At 45.5% G+C, this 10,000-nt stretch overlaps 2 non-coding genes across 2 annotated transcripts; both read left to right on the plus strand.

The window, feature by feature from the left end:
- Positions 1-5,228: 5,228 nt before the first annotated feature.
- trnM-CAU lies at positions 5,229-5,301 on the plus strand. Its single transcript has one exon. It is a non-coding gene; the product is annotated as a tRNA-Met (tRNA).
- Positions 5,302-8,860: 3,559 nt separating this feature from the next.
- trnG-GCC lies at positions 8,861-8,932 on the plus strand. The gene has a single exon. It is a non-coding gene; the product is annotated as a tRNA-Gly (tRNA).
- The last annotated feature ends 1,068 nt before the right edge of the window (positions 8,933-10,000 follow it).

Consider the following 10,000-nt stretch of genomic DNA (forward strand, 5'->3'; position numbering starts at 1 on the left):
CTTCTCATCTTTAAAAGCCAAATCATCGTCCGCATCTAATCAATCCCCAATCGTCTGGTATCCCTCTTCTCTTTCTGCAAGAAATCGTCCTCATCGAATTGTCCGCATGCGCTCTCCAAATAGCGTATTCGTGGTATTCTCTTCCCAACAGCTTATTCTATTCCAAATTCCTACTCAACGTAATGCACTCGCTCGCCTTCGGGTGAGGGAAGAGTTCGTCGCTTCCCGAAGAGAGGGTATTCATTAAAGCAGTAATCATCGAAGGCATACCGATACCGAAAGAGTCAAGGTAAAAAGTCTCCGGTTAGAGTCACCAAGAAAGCAACCCTAGCCCTTAGCGCAAGCACTAAGTAAGCAAGCTACCTTAGCGTTTCACGCCGATCCGGAGCGCACATTGTTGAACAAGCTCATTCAAGTGCGTGCGGAGGACACGTCAACAGCCAAATGCTTGCCAAGAAAATCATGAGGCAAGGCCCCCAAAGTAAGGGTTTCACCTTTGATGGAATTTTCTTTTAGCAGCTTGTGGAGGCCTACCTAACTCTATGGCGAAGCAGCGAGGGTTGTCCGGAGGCGTCAAAAGCGGCCTCGGAGCGCAGTGTTAAGGTTGTAGTTGTTGAACGCGCAACCAGAGAGGAGAGCTATAGGAGCAAGACTGTGTTTGGACTGGACGCAGTTTAAGGTGAAGGTTCAATTGATCTTGCCTTGTAGGTAGGCAGCGCCTCGAGAAAGACCATAAACATAAAAAAGAGGAACTCGATTGGAGATTCTCAAGACTATCGAACTGAACTCGAGACCAATAACTCTAAAAGTTAAAGTTTCTCTTGACCTGAAGCTGCCTTTGTATTCGTACTTCTTGACCAAATAGAATATGCTTCTCGCCCCAATCTCCTCTCCTTCACTTCTCTTATTTATCTTTGTATTATCACCTGAGCATCAATCTAGCTAGACTAGGGCAACCGTTGAGTAGACCACAGAACAATAGAAGAGTAAGCAAAGCAACCTTTTCTAATCGAAATTGGAACTTCTAAAATTTCTTTTCACTTCCTCCCCGTTCAAAGAGTCTGAAATAGGACTTCACTTCTAAGGGGCGATCGGCCTCATCACGTAGCTTTCTTTCCATCTTACTGTGACTTCGATCGATATACTACTCTATTTGAAGCGGATGCTTCCTTCCTCGGCTGATGAGAAATGACTAGCTCCGAGGCGCTTTGAAATGACAATAATAGGGAACGAGCTTTGCGGCCTCAAAACGATCGTCGTCGTCTCGCTGGTCAACGGAGACTTGCGCTAAAAGATAGGAGGTCGCATATGAACAACTTAGCACTTTTGAGTCTGGTCTTGTCACTCACTTTATACTCATTAGCCCTCTTTATTTATATCTAAAGGCGGTGTCTGACAGCTGCTTACTTAGCGAAGCCTGAATGAACGCCCACATCTTTCTCTCTGGCTCTGTAGCTGGAACTGCGGATCAAACAAAGGGAACAGTATCACGAACGACCATTGCCTAGCTGACACCCTTCTTGCTCTGCTTCCACTACGCCACACCAACCTGACACCTTCCTGTGCACCTTCTTTCTCGGCAAACCTCCTCACTACGCTCGCCTCAGTCCTCTGTTACCGGTGCCCTTACCTCTTGCTATTGACCGGTGGTCCGCCTTTTGCACTCCCGAACTAGCTCTTTCTTAGTCTCTCTCACTACGCGAGTCTCTCCCGCTTTCTTTGTCCCCAGGGGTCCGGGATCAAGCCCATTAAATTTTTTGAACTATATATAGTATAGTGGTGGACAAAAATAAATGATGAGGAGTACTTTGAATCAGTACTAGCGTCTTACAAATCGTATGAAAAAGCAAAAGTGTTCGTACTTTCACATACGTCCTCAACCTATTCCGAAACAACCAATGCATATTTTGCTCCCATCCCCCTATCTCTTAAAGCTTGCTTACTCCCCTTTCCCCTCACTGCCGCTCGCCTAAACGGAATCCGCGCACCGCCCACCCGTCTCCCTAAACTCAAACCAGAACAACAGTACTAGATCACAATTATTATTCCCTAAAACCCAGATGTACCTTGCAGTCTTTTCTCTCATACGATTCCTTAGCTACCAGTAGATAGAATTCCTTTTCGAGGGGTTTCGTTCTTTACAAGTACTGGAAATGGGGATTCTTTCTTTGCCACTGGGAAAGGATGAAACATCTGGACGGGGTTTGGATTCGAGCACAGGTGGGTTCGATTGGACCCTTCACTGGAGAAAGGAATGGTTTTCTCGCCGCCTTCTCACTCGGGGAAAAAATAGATTGCATTCCTTCCCGCTTATGATGCTGGCCGATGGCAACCTACTTTTCGAGAGGATGCTAAAAAGGTAGCAACATGCATTCCGTTCCTCGTCCCAGGACAGGAGAGCAATGGATATTTTGGTTTTGCAGGGGGGTTAGGACAGAGAAATGGAATAGAGGAGGTACTAGCCAGCTACAGGAGAAGCACCTAGCTCCAAGTGATCCTATTCGTAGCTCTTCTGCTCTTTCTCTTCTTCCATACCCTCAAGTGGGTGGAATACCGGGCTAAGGGCACCTATTCCTTCATTTCCATGCATTCCAGCCTCCGCGGACCACGGGAAAAGCTCATCTGCATATCTATCTTCCGAGGCTGGTGATCTCAATGAATCGGACCAAAATCCATGCTTTGTGGCTGCATCTCCCCCACCTATCTAGGCGTTATCCCCATGGCGAAGCATCGAGTGTTAATATGATATGTATAGTAAATAAAGGAATCCGCCTCACTGGACCCAATGACGAGCTAACGAGCTGACGAAAACAAATCTATTTCTATTCCTTGGGCGGGGTGACTGGCTATCGAAGCTCATCAGCAGCCACCTACTTTTCAGATAAAGGGGAGGAGACAAAGCACTCTTGTCTATCTATTCCGGAACTACCTGCTAACTCGAACCATCAATCTCGAACTTTCACGGATGCAATCAAGAAGCTGTTAACTATGATATTCTGTCGGTATCTATCTAACAATCAAGGGCTGACCTTCCTGCTTTCTCGATCCAATCTCGCACTTGGTCTGATCGCACCGTAGATCAAGTTGTAACCGAAGTAGACCAAGAAAGGAGTGGAATGATGATGACCGGGCACTCTCTTGGATCTCATGGTTTGGAGCAAGCTCAGCTTTCCTTTCACTTGGCACGAGACACCGTACGCTACACAGAAGAACACAAGATTGATGAATGAATTTCACATCTTTCCATTTCCACATTAGACTGATTCAATGGAGAAAGCTATTCCCTTCGGAGCGCATTTCCAGCTGTGAAGATAGACGACTCACATATATTATAGTATTTCAGAAAGGAATGTGATTCATCTCTACAAGCAATTTTTTCGTTCATACTCTTTCCCCATACGATAATGCTCTGTCTCTATGGATTGAGATGAGAATCACTTCCCTCTCCATAGTCGGATTCTCTATGCCCATACCTCTGACGAACCGAACCAAACAGTCTGATCATCCTTGTCCGTCCCCCTCTTCTGTCAATTGTTGAAAGAGCATAGCCCAGGAATGAACCATATCGATCCGACGGTTTCAAGGAAAGAGGGAAGGTGAACCAGACCATAGGGATCTCCTGATGAAGTCAATCAGAGAGGACGGTTAGGTTCTTTGTTGAATCTCCTCATCTGCTTAGCTTATAGAATCACACTGTTATAGCTATAGATAGGCTCAAATCACGGTTTATCACGATAGAAATTCCAATCAATGGTTGGATGATCAATACCATGGAACTATTCCACTGCTGAATGACGGAAAGCTCTGACTCCCTACTTTCCTGAAACCAAAGCTTTATTCAAGCCAAGCTGACTAAAGCTAAGAGAATCACTTTCCCTCACAGCCTGAATGCATGCTTCCCGCTCCGAACCTGGATGACTTCATTTCCTGTGCCCTATTCACTCTCTTCCTTCTCATTCATTGATCTAAGACAACTCTTGCTTGAAAGGACAGTTGAATTAAGATTAATAAGGTGTTCTATGAGTCCTCAGAAAACAGAACTCCTAGTAGGCCACGAACTCCCTTTCAAGCTTTAACCGACCCGAATCAAATCCAGATGCCTCACCAGATAGTTCTCCTTTCATCTGTCCGATCAGGCAGCCAATTCTATGCCACTAAAGCTTCATGCCATTGAAGACTGGTCCCGAAAGCGATTAGAAAGCGAACTAGGATCTGCAAGATTCTACTTTGATCCGCCTATGAACCTTGGTTCACGCTCTACGTATCTTATTCTTTCAAGCTTTCTCGAGTCACCCTAACGTAACGGCTAAGAGAACTTGGCTAACTTCGATCAATTCCACGACTTTCCATCCTTCTTGTGTTGTGGGATGTGAGTCATCAGTTCTTTCCTCCGCCTGATAGTTTATTCTCGAGGATCACTGAACTTGGCTTACTTCTTACTGAATGCCGTACTTAGCACTCGGGGCGAGCTCTTAGCGATTAGTCAGTCCGGGTCCAGCTAGTCTTGCACTTTCAGACCCAAACAAAGGGCACAGATTCCCTATAAAGAAAAATTTCCTATAAAGACAGATTTCCTCTCTTCCCGAATGCTTTCCTTAGCTAATACTGATTGATTCACCGCATCTTCTCCATTAGGAGATCTAACCAAGCACTCGAAATGCGACATTGACTAAAGAAGGTAGACAAAAAGGCAAACTAGAGAAAAAGCCAAGCTGACTGAATTGAATCTTTCAGTGGAATTGGGGCTTACCTTATATCATATCCTCTCTCTTTCAAGCACAGTTGAATGAAAAAAGCGTACCTTCGAAGGCATGATTGCTGCGATCAAGAGCTGCTTAACATCATTGAGAACAGGAGCTCAGAAGATTTGGTGGAGGATAAAAAGTGAACCAACACTGGGATCCGATCATAGCCGCAGTGAAGTGTTGGGATGCAAAGACGATGGTTTTTAGATTCGGCAAACATGAGATGTGTCCCACACTTGAAGAAGTACATCGAATTTTGGAGATATCCCGTAAATTCCTTTTTGTACCTAGAGAAGGACGACCGAGAAAAAAAGGCTTCGCGTTCTCCAAGTGGTTGATCTTAGCGTGCTAGCCGCTGCTTCATTTCGTATAGTGATAACGCTTTCTCTTTCTTAGCGCTCCGCCCTCCTGTATAGTAAGGGGAATTCAGGTTGCGCGGCTTTCTCTTATATGGGTCTATTTTCTCTGACTTGACTCAGCTTGACCTACTTGACTCAGCGGTTAGAGTATCGCTTTCATACGGCGAGAGTCATTGGTTCAAATCCAATAGTAGGTAAAACCGGCCGAAACCCCTGCTTTTGCCAGCATGACAGCAAGCACGGACTGGCAGCAAGGAGTCAACTGAATGACCAAAGCATCGGTTGCTTCTACTTGTGGCCTTCTTCGACCGCCTTGCTTAGCGCAAGCACTAAGCAAGTAACCCCCCTTTTTTCTTCTTCTCTTCATGTATGTGGGCTGCCTGCCCGTCCCGAATAGACGAACAGGAACAAGCTGAAAGAAAGGCGCGAGAGAGAGTGGATGCTCAACTCACCTCCCCTCTTCCACAATTAGGTGAAGACCAGGGGGGCCAGAAACCCCAACGGGAAACCTTTCACCGCGCCACACGATTCTTTCGCGAAGCGCTCTCTCAGACGTTTCCACTCCTGCCCCCGAAAGCAAAGAGGTTTCAAGATACCAGGCGACCAAGTGAAAGTGAACAGCCCCGAGCAAATCTTCTAGAGAGCGTACCCTTTCTCTCTTCTAATAAAAACAAAAAATCTAAATATAATATAAAAAAAAAATTTTTTTTTTAGAATAGACTCTGAGATAGAGGAGACTTTAAGTTAAGGAGATTTTGTCGGGATAAGAACTCACAAAAGTCGAGTAGTCGCAGAAGTAAGGTCTCAGACTCGCACAAGTGAAAAGTATCTCGAGGTTTCGCCGCTTTGAAACAAAAAGTTTAAAAATATCGAAAAAATTCAGCGTGGTTTTTCTGCGGAAGGTTCCGCCAGAAATTTTATAGTGTGGGATTTAATGGTTTGGTCTTTGGAAGGAAGTTCCCTGATTGGTTTGAGAACCTGATTGAAATTGAAGAAGACCAGAATTTTTGAATACACGTAGATCTGCGGATCCAGTGTTTGAAGTTATTCTAGTATGTTTCGATTTAGGGATTCCACAGTTCAGACAGAGACGTTGTTGAGTATGTGGCTTTACTCCAAGGCGACTCAAATCTCGATTGAGCAGTCATTTTTCATAGTCACGGGTCCACCGTTTCACATTTGCAACTGTAGAGGGCGGTTTGTGACCTTCCAATTTTCCAGTGAGGGGACCGAAAGGTCGTGAGAGATAGCAAAAAGATGCACCCATCTCTAGGCTAATTCAGTGTCTTGTGGATGCAGGTAGTTAGACATGCTCCTTGGGGGATCTGTTGGGTCTTTTAAAAGGACTCAATCAAAGGGCACAAACAAATGAAGAGAAAGCCTGCAGTTTTTCTGAGGCTGGGTTTTGAGATGAGAGTAGGATACGCACACGTCGAAGAAATCCGTTGTCTAGAGAGAGTGGAGTGATCTTAAAGAGTTTTCTATTTTCATATTTTAAACTTTACTTATACTTATTTATATTTTATATATTTTATATAAAAGTTTTTCGAAGCAAACTATATGTCTTTCTCATTTGCTGCCACTCAACAATAGCAGGTCTCAGCTCTGCACATTCCTAGAAATTTTGTCTTTCTTTCAGCTAAAGATTGTTATCATCTGGTATGAGAGCCCAGCTTGTGCGGATATGGTAGCGATACAATCTTCTGGATCTATGGTTGCTGATATGATTACTCCATTAACGCATACGATTGTCAAGCATCGCAAAATGGAACCTCTAAACGTAGATGTTTGGAAGATGAGAATGCAGTTGCTTCTCAAAGAACAGGATCTTTTTTTTTCATTCTTGAGAAAAGAGAAGCCCGCGGATCTGGCGCTAATGGCTTCTTCAATCAAGTTGATGTTGTTATAGCCAAACAACAAAAGAAAGCATATGAACAGCATCCATAGTTGTAGACAGTAAAAAAAAGTTATTCTTCGAAGCTGTGCTAATGGTGGTCAAGGATAAGGTACTAGTTTCAGTGGGAGACATTGAGTCTGCATGAGAAATCTGGGAGACTCCACAGAGAATGTATGAGTCAGTGACAATGGTAAACATGAAGTTTCTTCGGCAACGGTTTTTTCCAAGCAAGATGCAAGAGGGGACGAGCGTGTCTCAGCACTTAGACAAGATGGAGAAGATTTAAAAAGAATTTGTAGCAGTGAGAGTAAAAATGACTGATCGTGATCAGTGACCGGGAAGTCTGCTGAAGTCGTTTGAGTCTTTGACAACCACTCTCTCCCGCGAAACTCCTCCTTTAACTATGATTGATCTGACCATTTTCTTTAGGCAGAAGCTGAAAAGAGATTTGAACAGCAGTCTGAAAAGACTAATGCTGCGCAAAAGAATATGTTTAAAAAGAAGAAAAAGCACAAAGTGAGTGCAGAAGGACCTGAAAAACATAGAGTGGTCCTGCAAGAAGAAAGGTCACTTGAGTTTTGAGTTCCCATAAAAGAAGGGAAAGGGGAAAAGCCATGATGATCAGGAAAAGGTAGTGTTGGTCACTACTATGGCCCTGTTTGCCAACATTTCAGATAGTTGGTGGATCGGGTCCTCGCATCATATTTTCTTCCAAAAGGTAGTTTACTTGCTTACTTTAAAGAGTAAGGGGCTGGTTCTTAGCTCTTGGTGCCTGCTTTAGCTTGTCGGGGGCCGTAACGTAAATCGCTTTCTTGAGCTTGCATACCATACCAAGCCTAGGAGAAGAGAAGCCTGGAGTTGGAGGAGGCTGAATATAAACTTTTTCTTCGAAAAAATATTCTTGAAGGCAGTTTACTTGCTTAGTGTGAAGCGCTAAGGATACATCGAGTCTCTTGGATTTCACGGCATAGCATCTATACCCGGACTGAGCATATCCAAGAAAGACACAAGGGGTTGACTTACTCTAACAAGTAAGCAAGTAAACTACCTTGGGGACAATTTTTCTCTTAACTGCGCAGGCAAAACACGTGCATCTAAACACTCGCGCCTACAGGATGGTGCTGCCCCAGTAAGAAGTTCGTGAGGTGCCGCTGCATCTTATTCCCTCTCCCCCCAAAAAAAATTTTTATTAAAAGGGAGAGAGATGCCCCGTCCCTTCTTTATGCACATTCATATACATAGCCAGACACAAAGGTGTACAATCCGGTCAAAATCTGCGGTTCTTTAAGTGCATTCACTGTAGGTTCTCTTACTTGCTCTAGTGGCTGGCAAACGCCAACCGAGAGGGGAGAGGCTCAGGAATCGACTGGTTCCGAGCGGACTCGTGGAGCTGCTGCTTGGATTATCGTAGAATAAGAGGAGCCATCTTAGGAAATGACTTAACTTAAAAGACAGATGTCGCCGCTGCGAGGCGAGGGAGTCACTTGTCTGGTCTTGCGGCGCACTCACTCCCGTTACGAGAATTAAATCACGCCCCAGCTCGGCTCGAGACCAAGACTCCTTACAACTCGCACCAATAGCAGCACTGAGCGGCCGGAGATTGATTGAAAGGGCAGCCCCTTCCCTTTAATTTAATGATTGTGATCAAGAGCACACACTGACCCACTAATCATCATCTCATCTGGCGCGAAGAAAAAAAGGGGGGCCTTCCTTCCCAGCCCAAACCCCCCTAGCCGCCTACCTACTCATGCTCGTAGCCCGATCGGAAGTCAAGAGTGGGAGGCCGGCGGAAAAACAGAAGTCGTCCGTATCAAGTGATGCGTGAATTGCTCAGTAGTGCTTCGCCACTAACGTAGCTGGCGGAAATAGCTTAATGGTAGAGCATAGCCTTGCCAAGGCTGAGGTTGAGGGTTCAAGTCCCTCCTTCCGCTCCTGGCTTCGTCGTTTAGTGGTAACGAGTGGAGTGCATAAGCCCCTTTAGAGATAGGGGCGAGCAGCAAGCAGCCCCTTGTATAGGGTTACAAACCTATCTTACTAATAATAAGAAAGGGGCAAGCCAAAACCTACTCCTAACAAGTTGCTGGCTTTTCAGCCGTTGCGCGCTAGCCCCTTACTAGTAAAGGGGCTGCTTGCTGTAGCGCGCAGTGTGCTAGTGAATAGGAAAAGCGGGTCGAGATTACTAATGACGGATGGAGACACCGAGAACATGTTCGGTGCCTAGCCCTTGTCTCCTTCGCCGGAGACTGCAAATGATGGAAATCCTATCAATAAAGAAGAGGCATAGGCATCGCCTCTCTATCCAATCCGTCTTCCCTGGCCTCCCCAACAAACTCTTGATACGAAATAAACCTCCCGCCATAGAGAAGAAAGAGATCTAAAGTCTGGTCCCCTCGAGCACCCTTCCCTTGAACCGGAACTGGTCGAGAGAGATGAACCCGCACCACGTTTTATAACCTTCGAACCGAAACCCCCAACCAGAGATGGAATTCCAGAACCTAAACAACTCAGTTGAGAGCTCCGTGACCCGGAGTGGATTCTAGGGGAAGGGCAGAGCCTCACCTTGCAGTAGGAAGGTGGTCGTTGCTGGGACGGGTTCAAACAGGACTGAAGGGAGGATAAATTCAATACTCCGATCTTACTGGGGATTCATCACAGGCTAGGGCTTTCGAATCAAAGCATGGGCATCTGCAACTAAGAGGGAGCAGTAGATCGTCGATTGAAGAGCCAGGTCAGTAAACTTATATTGATTATTGATTCGACTAGAGGGACTCCTAGCAACAAACTTGTATGAAAGGGCCCCCATGGGGATGCAGGAGCCGCCAGCCGGATCGACCAATAAATGATAGGCCAGAGGGATGGGCTCATTCGACTAATTAGTGATCCCTGGCCCTACCTAACAAGGAGATGTCCCTGAAATAGGGGATTGGTTGATCGGAAAGCTCGGGCAATAGTAGGACATTCCATAAAAAAATTTCTGATCCGCTAGCCTCTCAAATCCC

Source organism: Pyrus communis, mitochondrion (assembly GCF_041283825.1).
Source record: "Pyrus communis mitochondrion, complete genome".
Lineage (NCBI taxonomy): Eukaryota > Viridiplantae > Streptophyta > Magnoliopsida > Rosales > Rosaceae > Pyrus > Pyrus communis.